Source organism: Eumetopias jubatus, unplaced genomic scaffold (assembly GCF_037043125.1).
Source record: "Eumetopias jubatus isolate StellerSeaLion01/CBP00866 unplaced genomic scaffold, mEumJub1_p1.0 scaffold_3, whole genome shotgun sequence".
NCBI lineage: Eukaryota > Metazoa > Chordata > Mammalia > Carnivora > Otariidae > Eumetopias > Eumetopias jubatus.
This window is the reverse complement of record NW_028274809.1, coordinates 85,459,685-85,481,948: the sequence shown is the minus strand read 5'-3', so window position 1 is coordinate 85,481,948 and position 22,264 is coordinate 85,459,685. Positions and strand designations below refer to the sequence as shown.

The 22,264-nt window shown below is 39.0% G+C and overlaps 1 protein-coding gene across 12 annotated transcripts in view; it reads right to left on the bottom strand.

Moving 5' to 3' along the window:
• Nucleotides 1–22,264, bottom strand: part of QTMAN (queuosine-tRNA mannosyltransferase) — a 449,054-nt gene that overhangs the window by 128,434 nt on the left and 298,356 nt on the right. The gene's annotated exons all lie outside the window — the stretch shown is intronic.

Genomic DNA, 22,264 nt, shown 5'->3' with positions numbered 1-22,264 from the left:
TCACTGTATGGCCCAATGTATATTTCCAAGCCACACTTAATCATTACCCAACAAAAATGCTTGAAACTTCCTTGATTAACACTGGCCATTTCTGCTCACATGACTGTTCTGTATGCCTGGGCACCTGTACACACATTTTTATTAAATTGACCTCGAGAATATTTCTTGAAAGATATTTTTTCAATGTCATTTCTTCCCTGTCTTCCCATAACGCTTTGCCATACAGAGTTTGGTATCTGTTACTTATTGCTAGAAGCATCTAAATAAAATGAAATCAAGAAGCTCACCATCTACTGGGGAGCAAACCAGTAGTGCTTAGAACAGACATGAACACCCAACTAACCTGTGGTGGAAAGCAAAAAGAATGAACATTCCAACTTTTAAAACAGAACTAGAGATTAATTGTGACTTGGGGATCAGTAAAGGCTTAAAGATGGTTTTAGTTGAGGGACTTTAAAGGCAGAGAAGGGGAAGTTCTAGACTGAGAGAATGTTGTGATCCAAGGAAAAGGTTGGGAAAGAACATAACTCTTCAGGGAATAGCAAGCAATTCAAAGAGGCTGGGGCCAGGTCCCAAAATGGGAGGTCTAGAGAGGTAGACTGAGGCCAGACAACAAGTGCTTTCTCAGAGTCCCTGAGGCCCATCTTGAGACTTCACCCCTTCCCTGGATGGTTGAGTAAGTGAAGAAATGGAGACTATACGCATTTAAGATGTAGGTAAGGAAGAAGAATCATGGAAGGAGAGCAATAAGGAACATCTGGAAAAGTAAAAAGAGAATCTGAGAGAATAATATCACCCTATTGAAGTGAGTTAAGAGCCTCAAAAGAATGTCTAAGAAAGGAATCAAGAAACCTTAAAAATGCATAAAAAAGGGGCTGTTAAGCATTGTAGAGGTACCAGAGCACCAGATAAAATGAGCATTTGGATCACTTGCTACTCGAAGGGTAGATCCTGTGGAGAGTGCAGGCTGAAATCAGCCTGAGGGTTACAGTGCGCCCATCACAGAGGGAGAGGCAGAGAAAGATAGACTGAGAGGAGAATGGGGAAGCAAGGTCTGTTTTCCTTAATGGGGCACCTGTATATAGGGGTATTCACTTGGGTGTTTACTTGGGGACACTTGCTAGGGAAGGGAACTGGCTCCTGAAGAAACAGAAAAGTCTTACAAGTCAGAAGCAGGAGGACAGCATAGCATGCAGGATTCTTGGAATGGGGGAAAGCAAGTAGGCCTTATAAAAGAGAACAGACCAAGCTTTCTTACAAAGCTGAAGGAAGGAGAGACAAGTGAAGCTGGAAAAAAGTTTCAGGTGGCAGGTGTGCAATCTATGGTGTGTCACCAAAGCATTAGACGAGGCCATTTATTTCACATGAGGTGAGCAGAGGTGAAGGTAAGTATAAGAAGGGTGCTGAGGGACCAGAACAGGGGAGAGGGGCCGAGGACGTTCATTAGGTCTGAAGGCAAGGACTGATGGGCAACACTAAGGGATACGGCGGGTTCTGCTGTGAGCTGGAAACAAAGTCCTTGGCTGAAGTGTGCTGTGTACGTTACAGAATCATAAACTTGTCTGGGGGGCATCTGTGCTTGTCTCATAAAGCCCTTTGAGAGAAATCACCTTCTATATAAGCACCCTCCCAAGTAATAAATACACGATTGTATAGAGATAGATAAAACACAAAAATGGTGCTAACTACTTTGGTATACCCTAATATAATAATACATTAATTCTTGATTTTAAAAATAAAGAAACTTGGGCATATGCAGATTATAGCTTCATATCTCACTGGTCTAAAATTATCATGCGAACTAACCAACTTTCTTCCTGAAACAAATTCAAAACACTGAGGAGATTCTAAGGAACTAAAAAAAAAAAAAAAATCATTGAAAAAGTTCCCATTGATCACCACAAAAGTAAAAAAAAAAAAAACGAACACCAAAACCCAAAAAAAACAAAACAAAAAAAGCCAACAAAACATGACAATATCTTAACCTTTTTTTTAAGATTTTATTTTTAAGTAATCTCTACACCTAACGTGGGGCTCAACTCACAACCCCAAGATCAAAAGTCGCATGCTCCACTGACTGAGCCAGCCAGGCATCCCAACAATATCTTAAATTTTAAACAAGTGAGACAAATAGTAAGAGAAGGAACATCTGTACGTATCTGGAAAACAACAATAAAGCAAGTGAAGAAACCTATTTGTTTATGTTGGATAAAGGATGCTAGGCAAGCTTAAAGCGGATTTTAACAAAAATTACAAATTTAGTGCAGGAAGGATTGACAATTAAAAAAAAAATCAGCGGGCACTGAAACATAACTTTATCTTGGAAAACAGTATCATGACCCATCTTACTCTTAAAATCCATTTACACTGGCTAGCATGTGAGCAAAATTGCAAATTAAAAGGGATGGGAGACTGGCTAAAGGGTTGTAAACAATAGGAATTGGTAAATGACAGGGCATTTCGCTGTGGGCAAGGTGCTAGGCCTGCTTCTAAATGTTGTCAAGGATGAACAGGATCTCCTGTTAACACATGTTGTGGATGGCTGACTTGATCGGTGGTGGTCAGTGGGGACATGGAAAGAGGCAGAACATAGACAGTAAACAAAAACTCAGCTTACTAATGTTATGAAATTGAAAAAAAAAAGTCCTGAATGCAAGTAGGACACATGGAAAACACTGTTGAGATTGTCTAGAGGTTGACCAGAGAAGCCTGTGCTGAGTTGACTAGCAAACTGATGCCACTTTGTTATGGAGTGTGTTGTAAAGAGAAGGAAGACACCAAGTCTGTGGGGACAGAGGGTCGTGTGAATGCTGGTTTCATCCAGGGCACCTGTAACTGTATAAGTCTGAAAATTAGAGAGTTCTTAGAAGAGCAATAATAATGATTAAGGCAATGGAAGAACTGATTTATGAGGACAGATTAAAGGAACTAAATATGAATAGCCTGGTTAAGTGACAAGTAGAGAGGTACATAATAGGAGTCTCCAAGGAAAGAGAATAATTATTTAGCCGGGTACAAGGGGGTATAACTAGAAGTAATGAGATGAAATTAAGAATGGGAAAATTTAAGCTGAATTTCAAGAAAAACTCCCTGATGGTATAATTTATTAGCTCACAGAATAAATTCCCTATGGAAATGCTATAGTGAGGGAAACTTAATAATAGGACTGGACAAAATACCAATAAATAATATAGATAATAATCCGGTATTTGAAAGAAGGTGGTTACATGCTATGCTTTCCTTGCTTAGAATATCTTCCCATATTTTTCTTTAATAGTCTGTTTATATATAGTGATTGTTACCTAGATAAGTATTCAGGCAGTTAGCTAAATCACAAAGGAAATATGTCTTTCAGGTGGTGGGGTTAAGTTAAAATCACTTTACTCTTTATATACTCTGCAGTAGTAAGGTGAAATAATTTTTTACTACTTTGTTCTAGCAGAGCTGGTTGTGAAGCAAGCTGGACAAATGTATTAATATTTCTAAAAAACAAAACAAAACAAAACAATCCTCATCTACCATCCCACACAGAGTCTATTCTGATTCTCTGTGCCATGAAACTCATATTTTCATAGACATGTTTAATATAAACAATTTATTGCCATAATAGAAATCAAAAAACTTTATTCCAGCTTTTCTAAATGTAGCTCTATGGTCAATTACTTCACATCAATACCAAGATCAAATAGGCATAATACTAACAAGCAGTTTGCTTAATAATAGCCACCACACTAATTAACCCATCCAGAACATTCTTAATCAGACGCTATTTGTAATGTACAGTTAAGAGAAGCTTGGCAATAAATGGTTCTATGCTAAAAAAGAAAATAATACCTTAACTGATGGGGTGAAACTGGCTTTTCTATAGAACTGGACAGAATGTGCCGTCCTGGCATTAGCTCAAGAGAGTGAGTATGCAAATAGGCACATGTCTGAACACTTCCTTTCTCTTCCCGAGCTCCAACTCTGGTGGAGGTGTTAATGAGAAGAGAAAAAGTCCTGAGATAAGGAGTGAAAGAAAGAAAAGAGCTAGAAGAAAACCAGTGAGCTGCCTTGTAGAGCTTAAGCCAGATTTGCCTTTTAATAACCCCCCAATTTTTCTTAAAGCAATGCTACTGTCCACCTAACTCACAGAACCTCTTTCCCTCTGAGTCTCTCAGCTCTATCAGAAGCTGTTTTTAGTTTTAGAAATATTCTGATTACTGTAATCACTTGCAATCTGTTATTAGCCATGGGGCCCTCCCCTCTACTTTTTTCCCCACCAATTGCCAATCTGAGAAACGGAAGTAGAGCCTCTCTTCCACTTCCTCTCCTCACAAAGGTCCTTCCTTCCTCACCACGTCTGTCCACCAACATGGTTCCAGAGGCACTGCCACAAAATCCCAGTACAATGTTGGGTAATGTTCAAAGACACAGCTGGTGTATGTACTTTCTAGACCTAAATTTGCTTGCTTCTTGCCACCCCCACATCCAAACACATACACCTAGAGCTGGACCTATAGAAATGGCCTTATTCAGATCAATCTGGAAAGACTAGATTTCAGAGTCGCTTTAAATGATGTTAAGACTGAATGCAAGTGCAGGAAATGCTCTAGGTACCTTAGCTTATTTCTGCTAAAGTTGAGAGGCTAGAGTATGTTTAGTTGACTAATAGAGGTAGTCAAAAGGAAGGTGATAAAATAAAGCAAGTCAAGTAAACTTAGGATATTAATATTGATTGATGTGTTGTTGAAGAGAATAGCATGACTGAAATGTATGCTATACTGCTTACAAATTTTTTTGAGAGATTTCAATAAAAAGTACTTAATATAATGAGTTCAACCTATAGAATCTCATAAATATCCATAGATAAGAGTCCACGAGACAGAGATTATCAATGGTCTCGCTTTTCAAAACAGATTTGGAAGACAGAACATGAAAAATGATGCAAATTAGCAGATGATTAAAGAGAAAGACAGCATAACTGGTCAAAGATGATTCCAGATTTGAGCCAAGGCAGAAGGAGGTACATGTTAGCAACTGAAATAAGGAAAGTGGCCTGCGTGTGGGGCAGGCAAGAAGAGGGAGCTGATGAAGCTCAGCCCCTCTCCACATAGCTTGGGTTTGAGGGAGGGAGAGTGGTATGGCCATGGCATTGTATGGCTTAGGCTGAAGTTTTAACAAGGTGCGTTTTGTGCAACACTAGAGATGGTTTTGTGAGAAAACATGTTTGGTAAATGCTGGATTAAACAGAGCGAAACATTTCTTCGCTAAAGAACTTCCCAAAGTACATGCTAGTGGATACTAGAAATATGTCCACTCATTCATTCTTTTGTTTATTAAAAAAATATTTATTGAGCACCTATTACATAATAGGAATATTATTACGTTTATAATTTCTCACACTTAACACTTAATGAAACAAGGACTCCTCCACCCCCAAGGATGCATTTTAAGAATTAATATTCAACAAAGGATATTCGGAGAAACACTACTGGAGACCCTAGGAGATGCATAGCTAGAGTCTGAAAGGCAAGCTAGGGGGCGGCATATTTTATATGGCAGACATGGCAGAAGGAGCGGGGAAATGCATTCACACATGAAAATGATGAAACTCAAACCAAAGGCCAGGAACAAAGGCCACATATCAGTAGACAAAAGGAAGTTTGAAAGAAATGAGGAGAATCTGTGAAAAAAAGTGACAGGAGATATGGTTCCAGGCTAATATGGATAACAGCAGAAAAAAATATCATTTGATTTTATCACAGCCATTTTTGTGGATTCTTGGATACAAACCATATTGAGAATTGGAGAGAAAGGAAATAGGAATCAAAGATAAATAACTTTTCCAAAACCAACTGGGAAGACATATCCAGGCAGCGTAGGGATCTAAGTTCTTGGGTGATTTATAACAAAAACTATTCACTGTTTCCAAACAATGTGCTGGAAATTAATTACAAAATTAACATTTTTAGAATTTAGCCACATAAGCAAATATCAAAGATAATTAAAAAATCATGCTAGCCCACATGTGACCAATATATCACTTATATGGTAAGCAGATTTATATAAAACTATAAACTATAAAAGTAAAAATCTTGATCTAGCATTCTCATGTGTACACATACACACACCCCTGTATCTCTTGCCACACTATCTTCACTAAATAAAAGAATCACAAGCAAGGAAATCCATCATAATTAAAACTAGATGTTGGGAGACCACAACATTAAACAGAAAGACAGACTTAGGCTTGGTTGGTTGGTTGTAGGATGGCTGCTCTTCTTTCCTGGAGATGGCTAAGGGCTAATACTCATAAAATAGATGGCACATGTCTATGGAGGCTGTTTCAATAAGAAACTCCTGGCGGAACAAAATATGAACAAATTCAAATCACAGACGAGTCCATCATAATCCTCACGCACATAGCACAAATGCTTTGGGGGAACAACCATCCAACACCACTGTGGCTGCTTAGGCCACATTGTTCAGATGTTCAGTGTTTGGTGCCTGAACCAAATTTCATCTCCCGTGGTACAAACTTGCAAAGCCGACACGCAATATTGACAGCGAAGGGCACGGGGCAAGGGTACTCACTGCAACTATGAAGAATCTGTTTTGTGAGAAGATAGAAAAACAGAATCTAGAGACACGAGCTGCAGTCAAAATGAACAAGCAAACCCTACTTACTAGCCTGAGAAATGCATGCTGAGACTGAAAGCAAATTTGTGGTTATCAGACTGGCCTCCTTAGCTGTGCCTGGCCCCAGAGAGGACACCCTTAGGGACGACAGCACTTTCCCCTAAAGGCCACCCAAAAGACAAGCTACAGCTTCCTCCCCTGCTTGAGGGCCACCATATTCTGAAGGCTGTCCCTTCAATGGTTGGGATGTATGGCTATCCTAGGAAAAGATGGTCCTGTGCTCATGAGTCTATTCCTTTTTCTTTTCCTTTCCCACCACCACTTTTCTGAAAATCTAACACTTCCTACATACCTTACTTATACCATTTGTTTATATGACCTCTTCTGACAATATGGCTTATGTGGTATCATTTAACTTTTATTTTTAAACTTTTTTTAAAAGACTTTATTTATTTATCTGTCAGAGAGAGAGAGAGAGTGCACAAGCAGGGGAAGCGGCAGGCAGAGGGAGACGGAGAAGCAGGCTCCCCACTGAGCAGGGAGCCTGATGCAGGGCTCGATTCTAGGACCCTGGGATCATGACCTGAGCCAAAAGCAGACACTTAACCGACTGAGCCACCCAGGCACCCCAGTATTATTTAACTTAAACAATTATGCCTCAAGCCCCCATTCTCTCTTGATTTCAGAGTGTTTTGGATTGTATACATTGCTAATTTAACTGCCTACTAGCACGAGCAGTTTGTCTTGTGCAATTTTATAACACCCCTTTAGAATAAATATACTCCTCTCACCGAAAATTTAAGGTCCTTACAAATGTATGAGAGAGACGAAAAGCTACCTTGCATGTTGACAGAACAAATGTTCATCAAATCCAGAGCCAGTCTTGCGAGCATATGCATGCTTACTTCTCAGGAGCTCCACTCCTCCCAAAATAAGAGTTCTCTCAGAACAATAAAACCCTCTAGTGTACACAAGGTTTACTATAGCAATGCAACATAGTTAGGCAGAGCTGTAGGCTAAACTGCAAACAGGGAATCTTTATTCTCCTACCTCCGTTTCAAGTATTAACCACCCACTGGTGGTTAATTCCTTAAGATGTTTATACTACTTTCTGATTGCCCGCGCCCCCCTCCTGTCCCCCACACCTACCACGTGTCTCCTTGTAGACTCTATGTTGAAACTAAGCCCCACCTTGGATCCCGCCCTGAACCATGCCCTGCTCTCCATTGTTGGTCTTATTAGAAACTAATCTTAAATTCCCGCAATGTCTCATCTTCCATGCTTAATGTGTTGCACCCTTCAAAAGGGGCAGTACCTTAACTCAAGGGAACTTGTCGTAAATGGGATCATTTCAAAACCACAGGAAACCTGTGCAAAAGATGGTTTTGGGAGGACAGGTGCAGAGAAATCTCTGTGAAGCACCTTAAGGAACTCCACTCAAGCAATGGACATATTGAATAGAGGTTAATCCAGGCTGTATCAGTACAAAGGCACTTCCTGTATTGAAACCCTAACCCCTAACGTGACTATGGATTTATTCAAATCACTTAATTTCTCTGAACCTCAGTTTCCTAATCTATAAAATGGGATAGTGTCTGTTACTGCAAATTTCTTGAGAGGATTAAAAGAGAACTGTGCCCTGTGGAGGAGCTGAGTAAATCTAAGTAAACTTCCCATGCCTTTGCTCAGTCAGGTTGACACCCGGACTTAAGGAGTTAGCCCTAAGGCCATCTTGGATAACATCAAATTTCCTAGTTAGTCAGTGAATGAGAAACTGTAATCAATCCACAAATAGTCATTCAACATTGAAGCTCCTCCCATATCATATCTGTAGTGACAAAGCCTCTGGCGTACATGTAGTAACATTTTATGCCGACTTATTTTGGTCTCTTAGCCCCTGAAGTTGTAAATTATCCACATCACCGTTAAGCTAAATTGTTTACTGATTCTATTACTAAAATGATCTAATTTTTCAATTCAATCTTAATAACTTGCTCATCATTTATTTCATTAATAACTCAGAAGCAAAACTGTAAAATCTTCTATCCTTTCACCTTAGTTAATTTACTGATTGTATATAAAAATGAAAACTGTGGATCTGAAGTAATCTTTTTCAAGTAGGAGGAAGTAGCTGTTTCACATGTACCTAGACTCAGCAAGCTCCTTTGCTAGGATTTACCTTGTTGGCGAGTAAATGTTCTCACTAGTCTGGGAATCCCAGGTCTTCTATAGCATCAGTAAAGCATCAAAGGAAACTCTAAAAATGATCTCTAATCACGTTCTATTCCATGATTTTTTTTTTGAGAAGCCATTATTTGGAAGTTGAAAGCAGGATGGGAAAAGGTGTTGACAGTAAAGAAAGGATTGCTTTCTTCTTTCCAAATAAATATACGAATCCCCCTATGGCAGTGTTTCTAATTGGAAACTCTCCCTTAGAGCATGACATCATTTTATTGGTGCTATGGGCCGGATGGTGTTCCCTCAAAATTCATAGGTTGAAACCCTAACCCTTAATGTGACTATGTCTGGAGATAGGATCTTTAGGAGGTAACAAGGTTTAGACAAAGTCATAATGGGCCCTAATCCGATAGGACTGCTGCCTTCTAAGAAGCAGAAGAGATCTCTCTCTGTCTCTCTCCTTCCCCTCCTCCTTTCCACCGCCACATGTGAAGACATGTAGCCACAAGGCAGCTCTCTGCAAGCCAGGAAGAGAGCCCTACTCAAAACCAACCATAATGGCACCCTGTTCTCAGGTGTCCAGCTACCAGAACTGTGAGAAGAATACATATCTGTTGTTTAAACCACCCACTCCAAGGTACCTTTTTTTTTTTTTTTTTTTGGCAGCCTGAGATGACCAATACAAATAGATACTGCTGTGGAAAAAGGAGAGAGGGTCAACACGTCAGGAAACCAATGGAATAGGAGGCACCATATTTATGTTGACAGGCAGTGACAACAAGAGAATACTGTCGAAGAAGAGAGAGCTGACTATCAAAACTGATAAAAGAATTTGGATAAAGAGGAGGAAATGTCTGTGAATTTTATTGTGAAGCACAAAATGGTACTTGTTTATTAAGAATTAAGAAAAAAGAATAGAGGGGCGCCTGGGTGGCTCAGTTGGTTGAGCGTCTGCCTTCAGCTCAGGTCATGATCCTGATGTCCCAGGATCAAGCCCTGCATCGGGCTCCCTGCTCAGCGAGGAGTCTGCTTCTCCCTCTGCCCCTCACCCCACTTGCTCTCTCTCGCTCGCTCTCTCCCTCTCTCAAATAAAAATCTTTAAAAAAAAAGAAAAATGAATAGAGAATGGAGTTTTGGGAAAGATATTTTTCTTAAAGATTTGTTTGGTGGTGAAGAGTCACAATCTCTCTCAACCTGGGTTTTCTCATCTGATCAATGAGAATACCGCCAGTTGTAGACTTCTCTAGAAGAATAAGGATCAAAACATTCTATTAAATGTACTGATTATCTTACAGTCCTTATTCACAGGCGAAAGGGCACACTGGGTCAGCAGGGCTCTAGGCACACTGTCTGGTTTCAAATTCAGGGCTCTGCCACTTACTAGTTGACTGGGGAACGTGTTTTCTTCTTTAAATATAGGTCATTCCATCTGTAAAATGGGGTAATATTAAGGCTGCCTTGCAGAATGATGTTTTCCATGCTGCTTGGCACATAGTAAGAAGTCAGTAAATACTACTGTTTTTTATTATTGATAATAACAGTGAAGATTATCATCATTATGTTGTCATGATTACTAAAGAGATATGCTGCTCCACTGCTATTTCATAGAAAAAACCTATTTTCTGAACCAGACTCATGCTTTTTTTTTTTTTTAAGATTTTATTTATTTTTTGACACAGAGAGAGAGACAGCGAGAGAGGGAACACAAGCAGGGGGAGTGGGGGAAGGAGAAGCAGACTTTCCACTGAGCAGGGAGCCCCATGCGGGGCTCGATCCTAGAACCCTGGGATCATGACCTGAGCTGAAGGCAGACACTTAACGACTGAGCCACCCAGGTGCCCCAACACTCATGCTTTTTTTTTAAAATATGTTTTTCTTGTCAACTCTTACCAGTTACACTTTAGCCATTTATTTAAGGCAGGCATTTTAATGTTACCTTATTTTCATTTGTGTACTAATCAAAGATTTGTACTCATTCCTAGAGGCACATTAATTACAAAAAGGCCTAATGTTATAAATCAAATATATTCCTCCCTTTCTATTATTTGTTTCCTATGGTACTTTTCTCTTACCTTTCACTTTTCCTTGTCTTTTATTCTTTTCATTTTTCTAATTGAGTGTTTCCATTTTTTCCCTTCTTAAAGCTGCACAGACCAAGAAAGTAAAACCAAGAAATTTAAAACATCAGTTTTCAGGTCTCTGAAGCATGAACACATGGGCATCAAAAAAATCCAGTCTTTTTTTTTTTCCTTTTTCATTTGCCCATCCACAACCTGAATAAATCAAAATTACCAGCAAATCCAACTTCTAGCACAACCCGCCTTTTTTTTCTTTTCCGCCACCACATTAAATGCTATGGCACTAAGTACTGATTCACTTCAAGTTCTGATTCTATTGCTGTCTAATTGTTAAGCCACAGAAACTGATTTTATTCTGAACTGATATTAGAAGATACAGGTTTGTTAATATTACATCTGATATGAAGCCTCCAAGTGTACAAAGTGAGTGTACAAACACTCCCATTTACTTCAGGTTTTCTATACTTTCCAGTATTTCTAAGTTTGGAAACAGATAGGTAAACCACTGGGCTATTATTAGACTATAACCAAGGCTTGACAGCAAAGAAAGGCCTTAAATACTCAGTGAAAATACTGACTGAAAAAGGTTCAGAGAAAAAAACCATTCAATCACCATTAAACAAAAATTGGAGTGCTTAGTATATGCCGAGCAAATAGCCAAGTTGCACTCATGGACCACACGATGTGGTAGGTGCTCCGATCAGGGAAGAATAGGTGTTAGAATGATGAGAACCAAGTCCTGGAGACAGGACTAGCACCAAGGAAGGCTGTCTAGAGAAGGTGATCTTTCAGCCAACACTGTGGTGGTGACTGGAAGTTAGCCAACTGTGGTAGTGAGAGGTGGGCTGTGCTAAGAATAATAGCATGTGCAAAGGGTCTGGGGAGAAAACATGGTTCAGGCATAAAAAGCAAAAAATATGCTCTGGGTGTCGATTGGGAGTGAATAGGAGTGAAGTGTGTGGGGGGGGATGGGACAAAAATGAGGCCCAAGGTATAACCAGGGGAAGGCTTTCCTGTCCTTAATAATCTAAGGGAAGCTGTTTGTGGCCATTTGAGAAGTTTACAGGCAGACTGGGGCTGAATAAACACTCTGCTGCAGTGTGAAGAATGGATTGGGGATAGCAGAGCAGAGCAAACACCAATTTTAAATCACTCTTGCCTTTTGAATCTCCACTAAAATAATGGTATGGGAATTTTTTAAAAACAGGCATAGACGTTCAAGGACAAAGAGGAAAACTGAGAAAGATGACAATAGGAAAGAAATGTCAACTAAATTTCAGAAGATGGAAAGCAGACGGATGAGTGGTGTTTGAGCACAGAGGAGGAGGCAGAACATGTCTATGCCTGCAGATGATTTTGCTTGTGCATGCGATGTTAGCCAAGAAGCAGCAGCTCATTTGTTCCAGACAAACTCCAAAGGCTCAGGTATCAGACATGCCAGGTACCTCTGGCAGATGCAGAGCAGAATTGAAAACAGAACTGGTAGCAATTCTGTATGAAGTGAGCACAAACCTCTCTGATAACTTCCCAGAGCCCAGTGCAGCCAGGCATCTACCTCCTGTCTCCCCTCTCCCCCCACCTCCCACTCCTCACTTCAACAACAGAAAGGAGGCTCCTCACCAGAAGGGCTGAACCCCACAGACCAGGTAAGGCTGAAGGCAGGGTGATGGAAATTAAGTGAAAGAATGCCCATTTATTGGTGATGCTTCTCTAGTGCCCTTCCCAAACCATTTGGCTCTCAGACAGCAATAGATTCCCCATCCAGGCGAAAAGAGGAGCCTTTCTCTGGAAACTCACTGGAATGACCTGTTGCCAATGACATGTGGGGATGCCACAGCAAAACAAGTGAATCCGTGTTTGCTCATTCTAGAAAAAGGACTCACTTTTTCAGGGTCTCACTCTCAAATATGAATGGAGAGCCAGGGAGCATCAGACATTTGAGGAAAACTCTTCAAATGAAATAAGACAAAGCAACCAAGTACAGAAAAGGAACTTGAAAGAAACTAAGACAGAAGGAAGAGTAGAAGAAAACTTAAAAAAAATTTCCTATAATATCCACAGTGATAAAATAAGATTTTTGCATTCATGGTGAAAAAAACGGAATGCAATAACAAAGGACATTCAAGAACAAAGAAGAGTGCTTGCAAATAAAAATACTGTAACTGAAAAAGAATCATTAGAAGAATTGGAAGATAAAGTTGAGAAAATTTTACAGAAAGCAGAAAACCAAAACTGAAAAAAATAAAGTAAGAGAAGCAATAACAAAATGAGGCCCATCTAAATTTCAATACTGACGAATAGGAGTTGAAGAAAGTGAAGATGAGGAAAATCATGGGGGAGAAAATCAAAGAAACAACATAAGAAAATTCTTTCTGCTAAAGGGAATGAGTGACCAGCATAAGAAAGGAACAAAAATCCAATCCAAGAATTATGGAATTTCAGAATACCAGGGGTGAAAAAGAAAGTCTAACGTCTTTTGGGAGAGTGAACAGGGAGAGTCACATGCAAGCGATCAGAAATAGACAGGAATCGAACTTCTCAACAGGAAGTTCAGAAAGTAGAAACCAATAGAACATCACTTCAAACTTAAGAGGAAAATGATTTTCAATGAGAGCTCAAAACTCAGTCAAATGTCAATCAAATGTGAGACAGGATAAAGTCCTTTTCAGATACACAAGTTCTTGAGAAATTTTAACTCCCATGGACAGCCCTTGTGGTAGATACACCACACTAAAATGAGAAAGGAAAACAAAGAACAGAGAGACACGGGATCGAGGAAATAGTTGACACAAGGGCGCAGAAAGCAACTAGAAGGAACAGGAACTAGAGAATGGAGGCGTCCAGGATGGCGGTATGGAAGGAAAAACATGGAAATGATAGGTTTCTTGATGTGACTGGCCATATCAAGATGATGACTCAGTAACAGCGACAGAGCTTGGGAATGAGTTTGGGATAGTGACAGACACCAGGCAGATAAAGTCAAAGCAATAATCAGCTTCAGGAAAAAGTGAAGAGTTGTTCAAGGAAGAAAACCTAATCACAGAAAACAATGATGCTCAGCAGGGAACAGTTTTTAACATAGCAATAATGCTATAAACACAGAATATTTAATTACCCAAAAGTTGAGCTACAGCCATATTGGAAGGATAGGGTGAGGGAAAGTGTATGTGTGTGCACATGCATACTCACATTCTAAGAGAGGTAACTAAATCATTTCTACTGGTAGGAAGTAAATAGATAATATCTATTTTAAAAGTCAAGAACTAGCAAGACAAGAAAAAAATAAACATTTTGTCAGTGGTAGCCTCTGCAGGTGGGAGAACTTAGGGGCGGGAAGGACCCTGGGGAAAGGGATTTTGCTTTGTATTACAGATTTTTGTATTCTCTGACTTTTAAAACTAAATATATGTATTACCTTGAGAATTCATGATTTTAATAATCTCTAGGAATTTCTTGCCCACATCTCTTTGAATATTGCCTCTAACACTTTCTCTAATTTTTCCTTCTGGAAGTCCTATTAGACATGTGTTGGATTCTTACTCTTTTATTTCTTAAGATCTAGCTTCTAGGTCACTAATTCTCCCTTCACACACATCTAATACTTAACATCTCCACCGAGTTCATTTTAATGAATATATTAAAATTCTACTTAGTCCTTTTAAAATATGCCTTAATTTTTTATAGTATCTTCTATTTTTCATGTTACAAATTTATTCTTATGTTACTAATTGTTTTAAAAACTCACCTTTCCTTTTCTATCCAGAAGTTTTAATATTTGAAGTACTCAAGGGCCTAATCCCACAGTAAACTGTTAGAGTCAGTTTCTGACTTGCTAAACTATGATAGATATTGGACAGGAAACAACAGAAAAGGTTTTGAGGAGAAGTGGGGATTACACAGGTAGGTATTGATTCACTGTGCCTGGAAATAGTTACAGATTCACCCAAGTGAGGCAATAGGGAGAGGTTTGTACCTAAGTTTTATCCTTCCTTAAAAACTCACCAGTTTTCTAAATTCTAAGACATTTACTTAAACTATAAGGCAATCAGCCGGTATTTAGGCAGTGCCCACTCAAATAGAAATCTCTGCCGTTATAAGAAAAAACCAGACATTTTAACATATGATTGAATTTCCCTCTTCCAAGTTTTTTTTTTTTTTTTTTTTTTTTTTTTTTTTGAGGAGTGGGAGGGTCAGAGGAAGAGAGAGGGAGAGAATCTTAAGCGGACTCCAGGCTCAGCGAAGAGTCCGACGTGGGGCTTGATCTCACAACCCTGAGATCATGACCTGAGCTGAAATCAAGAGTCCAACTGAGCCACCCAGGCACCCCCTTCCTCTTCCAAACTTTTTAAAGAGAGAGTAATGTTTCGTTTAAAGATCACAACGATCCATGGTCATCCCTCAGGATATACTGAACATTATTTTGAGGTTCAACATTACTAAAAAGCAGAAAAGCTTTTTTACTTTGCACCCTGAAATAGCCTTTCCTTGGATAGTGGGTTCATGAATATGAGCAAATGTTTTTAGTAGAGAGTTATATACATTCACAGTTCGTATTTTTGTGGATCATACACACAGAGATGTGCAAATATCTCTTTTAACTAAATTGGGCATAAGTGTACACTTTTAACCATAAATGTTAATAATAATGTCCTGGGGAAAGTATTTGATGGAGTTATCATATAAAACAAAAAAAAATTCTGTCATCTTAAAAATGTACTTATTCCATAATTTAGCTGTATTGAGGGTCTACATCTTGTTAGGATGGCTATGTTAAAGCATTACATATATCACCTGAATGTCACTACGTGCCCTCATTTATACACATTTAACATTTCAATAATATGTGCCATGGCATAACCAAGTTCTCAGGGTGTCAAAAGCCAGATTATTCTAGAACTGAATGTAAGCTTAGGAGTACAGATAGCAAACGGCCAGATGGTCCTGCAGCAATCTGCTGAAGGCCATTTAAAACCAATCCATGTGTAGTCGATGCATTCCAGCAGAGAATTATAGACAACAAACCAAGAGATACTAAAGTCTTACTATGATATTATCTTTGTTAAGCCAGAAATAACATTTTGATTTTATAGGACTTGAGTTAAAACAAATCTTGTTCTTTACTCCCTGTAGCAAATAAATGAGCAAAATCAACTCTACTGGCTCACAGGTTTATGGCCCACAGTAGATGTTCAATATGTACTTGCTGAATGAATGACTGCCTTGGTACAAGGAAGTGGCAAGGGTTATGCATACACGATTTTATGCTTTTCTGGGTCCCGACTGTTTTTGTATACTGATGTGTGGTTTGGGTGTTTGAGTATGTTTTATTTAGGTGGTTTGCATATGTGAAGTCGAAAGAGGTAAGGTTGGTTGAAGGGTAATTATTTCTTGATGGGAGAATTACAAAAAGTATAAACAGATCAGCTATTGCCAAAGCAAACTCAGCTCTTCATTCCTGATCTACAATGCAAACAGTATACAAAATAAGGTTTCATTAAAGAGTGACTGTCACATCAACAGAAAAGAGAATGAAGACCTGCTACGCAGTATTATTAGATATATTGAATTTGTTGTCACCAAGATCAACAAAATACTGCTTCGAAGGACTACACACTGTGACACAGAAATGGCTTTGCAATATAGAGCACTCCTCTGAGACCATTTTTTTCATAAGATTGTAATGGAGTTATACCTCTAGAAGAAATGAATATCAATTTATTGATGGCTTGGGTCACTATTAGAAAAGTAACAAACTAATGAGAAAGTATCTAGGATAATTAACTAGCCATTTTGAAAAAAAAATTAGAAATTTTTTATCATGTGATATGTTCACAACACAAAATAACTCTACATCATATGGTGTAAAATGGGACTTTTCCTATTATCTTGGCATTTCAGCTGAGATCCTCATCCTGAGGATTAAGACCTACAAATGACAAAAGGAAGTGCGAGACACACTTCTGCAGGACTTGCTAAAGGTAGAAATATTGGCCCCATGACTCTTGCCCATCACTTTCTAACAGCCTAAGTATGAGGAGGAAATTCACTGGTGTACATGGGCTCCATGAGAACCTCTTGTAGAGATGTGGATGTCTGCCAGAAGGGGAGGCTGGCATCTCTTTCCTCAAACTGGATGACTTCCAAGCTGCTGAAACTCAGAATCTCCTTCTGCTCCTAGAACAGAGCTCAGAAGTGTTCTTGGGAGAACCTACGGCATGCCCCCCTAAAATATGGGCCATAGATCCTGATGACAGCCCTGACTTCAGGATTCTGAAGGCAGGAAGTTGACCGAAGTTGTCCATACGGCAGGGCAAGGAGAAAGGGCAGATGGAGAAAGGAAGAAGCCCAATTTTTACCATCTGAAAGGAAAAGGATACTTGATTCCCTCCCACCCCAACCCACGTTCCTGGTGAAGGGGAATTATGCATGCACCATATTTTTTTTTTTAAGATTTTTATTTATTTATTTGACAGAGAGAGAGAGACAGTGGGAGAGGGAACACAAGCGGGGGGAGAGGGAGAGGGAGAAGCAGGCTTCCTGCTGAGCAGGGAGTCCAACGCAGGGCTCGATCCCAGGACCCTGAGATCATGACCTGACCCGAAGGCAGATGCTTAACCGACTGAGTCACCCAGGCGCCCTAATGCATGCACCATATTGAAAGGACTATGCTCAAGAAGGCTGACTTCAAGGCAAGGGACATACCCTTGTGTCGGATCTGAGAGAAGGAAGTAAATAAGAGGTCACCCGGAGAGGGTTTCATCCATGCTAGGGAATACCTCTGTGTGCGAGGTCTTCCCAGGAATGTCTCAAAAGAACATAACTCTGCACCACACAAAAGAGCCAGTATTTGCCTACTGCTGACAGAAGGCACTTGAAACCCATGAGACAGACCCTCCAACAGCACCAGCTATGTAACAAGCCTTCCTCTCTTTTCCTCCAGTCCTTCTTCTTAGTGCAGAGCTTGCCTGCTGCAGGAGCTTGAAGGGGAGGACAGGAGGCAAGAAAGGAAGTGCATGTAACTGGTTTATTGAATGGACTGCACTCGATGGATATAATAAAGGACTAGTTTTATTTTCCCCTTTTGCCACTGCCTTCATACACATCTCAGATCTCCCTTCTCTTCCTGTTGGTGATAGCTTTGGCAGACACCCTGGCTTTCTGGCTTGTGATTATTTTCTTCTGGTACTGTTAGCATTTCTTTTTTTTTTCTCCCTCCTGTGTTATAAACTAGAAATAGGAAAGGCGACACTAAAGGTAGAAACCACAAAAGTAAAGAACAGGTTCGTCTGTGTAAAAATAAAATGTTTCAACATCAAAAGCTTCATAAATAAAAACTGAAGGGCAACATGCAAAAGTGAAAAAAAATATTTGTAATGTATACACCAGATGAAGAGTTCATCAGTTAACCCTTAGCAGTCAGTGGGGCTAGCTGGCAGGCAATCTCAGGTTCCATGAAGTCTGCTACTATTGGAACCTAGAAGCCGTGTGATTCAGGCGATTCATTTACATCTCTAAGCTTCAGTGTTCTCAGCTCTAAAGGGGGGGCAGTCAATACCATTACCTACATCAGTGGGTTGTGGGGAGAATTAAATAAACTAATTTGTGTACAGCACTTAGCACAGTGTTTAGCAAAGAGTATGCATTCAAATAAACATCAGTTTTGTATCTTCATCACCATCATTAAATCTCCAAGTGGCTAGTTATGGGTAGTAAAAATCAATTTATGAGCATTCTTCCTCTTTATTTTTGTTTGTATTGCCATAGTTTTCCACAATGAGCATGTGTTACTTCAGTGGGGAAAATACACAAACTATTTCAATTAAAAAAAATAAGAATAAAGGCATGTGTGAGCCTCTGCCAACTTTACAAAGTAGAGAAAGGCAGCTGCGTGTTTCTCACTTGGGCTAGAGTTGGTCATCCTATTTAGTTTGTTACAAAGAATGTCCCTCAGTTACTGAATAGGGAAAATGATTCTCTTCCAACATAGGCAAGAACCATCTGGTCATTCATTGATAGAAATAAATATCTGCACACGAATTATGTTTCCACTGATCAGTATATATACACACAAGACATGGGAAAGGCATAATAAAAGCTTTAGAAAACATTCACAGGAAGAGAATCAAACATTTTGTATCACGGCTTTGTGCCATGTTGTCACATCAGGTTTGACTTGTTTATCATATCACTTCATTTACTCTAATGAAAAATTACTCCTAGGACTCAGTTTCCTTTCCTGGCATCGCCACTCATTCTGGGCATCATTCTATGAAAATAAGGCAAATGGAAAGATGCTGATGTCATTGTCAGATGAAGCAAAACCACATGAGAGGCCCTGGCTCTGGTGCTCATTTAGGTTAGATCGAAGTAAGAGGGAAGACTTCTGGGATGTATGTGTCACAGTTTTTGAAATGGCTGCCCTCCACAAACAAGCCCAATTTACAAGAGAAGAATATATAAGGTGGAGGGGGGGCTTTCAATTTTTAAACTATGTTACTAAGTACACATTTGCTTCTAAACTTTAAAGCAGTGCTGAATCGCATTTGGATAGAGTTATAGCATTGCTTTAAACACACACGCACACCCTGACACACATACACCATGGAGGTAATCCAGTTACTCCTGCAGCGCAGATGTGCACAAGAATGCTCTAAGTGATTAAGATAGGGCTTTAAAGTTAGTTAATTAGAAACATCTCCCTTTGTATGATCAACATTGATACTAACTTTGAGTTCTCATTGGCTAAATGTAAATTTAAATTTTAAGATGCATGAAACACTCTTTGGACCTGCTCTTGTGTTGAACTGTCTTAGAGTAAGGGCCTTCAGTATCCAAAGTTCTCTGGTCAGAACTAACATTTAAAAAAAACCCAGAATTCTGCTCATCTGATATTATTAAGCTGAGCTTCTCATAAATAGCATTTATCCTTTCTTGGAAGGAAAGATAACAAAAGTCGTAAGTGTAACATTTTTAAAACCTATCTGGATAGGAAGAAATCATTGTCATTATAACAAAAACCACACTGCTCTTCCCTGAGTATTGGCATGATCCTTTTTAAAAAGGCCATAGGACCTTGAGAGGGTAAAATATAATAATTTACAGGAAACTGTTCAGCATAGTGCTTGGCACAAGCAGTTGCTTAATAAAGTTTCAGTTTTACAGAAATGAAGGTGACTGCTAGAGAAAGTGAACCTGAACAGTTATAATAAGCATGTACTTATTTTTAAATTTAAATTTTATTTTCAAAAGATTTAACAACTATCGAACTCCCAATCTACATGTTATATGGGGGAAAAAAACATTTCTGCCACTGGAGATTTTAAAGGTACAGTTACATGAAGCTCTCAAAGGTCAAATGAGGCTGCTTCCCATTGGCCTCATGCTCCTTGACCCAAAGCCACATCCACAGAGAACACAGGTCACTCCCAGTCTCCTGGGATCATGTTGACAAGACCATTCATTCATGGACTGGCTAAACAATCCAACTTCCCTGGTTTATTAAAGAATGGATCAGTTGAGGTCATCTTCTAACAAATATATGTTACTCTTCTATTGGAAAACAATATGGATGTACTCTTTGAAAGAGATACACTTTATCATTCCTGTCTTCTAGGATTAAAGAAGCTGCTGGTGTTAAGGGCAAAGACACTCATGTGCAAAACCTTCCAACTTGTTTTATTTGTATTTTGTTCACAACTCCAGAGAGGTTGGTAACAGTGCCAATGAAATTTTGCTCTCACTGAAGTGTCACATATGTCCTAGAAATAGGAATGGGATGGAAGGTAGAGTATGTGAGTAAAAATCTTCATTAGAAGGGGGAGTGTTGCAAGGCACCTTTAGTAGCAAATTGCCTTGGACTCAAATTGCAGGATTACCACCTAACAGGTAAGTAGCCCTGGGCCAACAAGATAACCTAGTTGAGCCATTGGTTTTTCACTTATTAATGGGAACAACTTCTTAGAGTTCTTTTAAGAATTAGTTGAAATGGTATATGTATGACTGATGCAGAGCAGAGACTATACATCAGTAAATCTATACCAAGGCCACTTGCTTTGGAAAGAAAACACACTTGCTTAAGACTAACTAGATAAGCTGGATGCTGATGTTTTGGGTGCCATAGCTGGAGAAAGTCTCCTAGAAAAGTTCCAGAACTAGTTGATGAATTCAGATATTTTCTTATATTTATTTCTGTTTCTGCTCTAAATAGCTACCATTGAATCCTTCACCTTGCACTGGTGGCTATTAGTGGTATTACTGGTCTAAAAACTTCCCAGATACTGGAGTAGTGAGGATGGAAAACTATGATGCCAACAACAACCCACAATCCCTTACCATATCTTCTCTTTTTTCTATTATTTTTCATTGGTGCAGCTGCATAAGGCACTCAAAGAAAACCAAGAATATCTAGGAAAAAAGTTTTTGGAGAAATCTGTTTTAACTGGATGTGAAGTGCAGAGATTTGAGGATGGGCCAATAAAAAACATGGTAGCTAAGCTCAGAGAGAGGAAGGTAATGAACAGGAAAGAATCTCACACCTAGACAGCAATATCAAAATCTTCATTCTTAAGAATGTTTTCTCCTCTTCAACTTCTTCTTAGTCAAAACACTACCTAGTAATAACTTGTACTCAAGTACTGAGTAGTTTTCAACAGGTAGTCAGATATTAAGTGCCTATTGTGTTAGCACCCATGTTTAACTAAAGGGTATTCTTGCCATATGTCATAGAAAGTAAAAGAAAGTTGTTGGAAACATTGTCTCTTTTGGCACAATTTGTTTTGATTCTTTTCATTGTTCTTTAACTGGTATGGTCACACAGGTAAACTACAAAAGCAACTCAATGTTATTGTGAGATAACATTATGATTTTATTGAAGAATGTTCTCTGTAAAAATAGTAATGCATTCATCAGTTTTTCAAAACCAGTCAGATTTATGGGGATGAACTGGTTGAAAAAGGTGTCTAGAGTAGACTTTGTACTTTGTTCATGGAAACAGATATTATCTTTCACAATAATAAATCTACCCACAATGCCTTTTTTCAAGAACTTTTATACAACTAGAAAAACCTCATAGAACAGTTCTTTTTAAGTTTAAATCACAGGAGAGAGTCTGAATAATATTCGAGGCATAAATCATGTGTCACAAATCTCCAAATCACCGATTATTAACCTGGAGACCCTGAATGGTCTTCAGGGAGTCCCTTGTAATTATATGGAAAGTTGTGTGTGTATATGTGTGTGTGTGTGGTATATACTTACATTTTTCTAAAGACTAGAGTCTGTTAAGTTCACCTAACTTCTAAAGGGATTTATAATACCTTCCTAGGGTTGAGAATTTCTTAATACCTAAATATATTTTATATGGTTGCTCTTTGTTAGGCACTATGCTA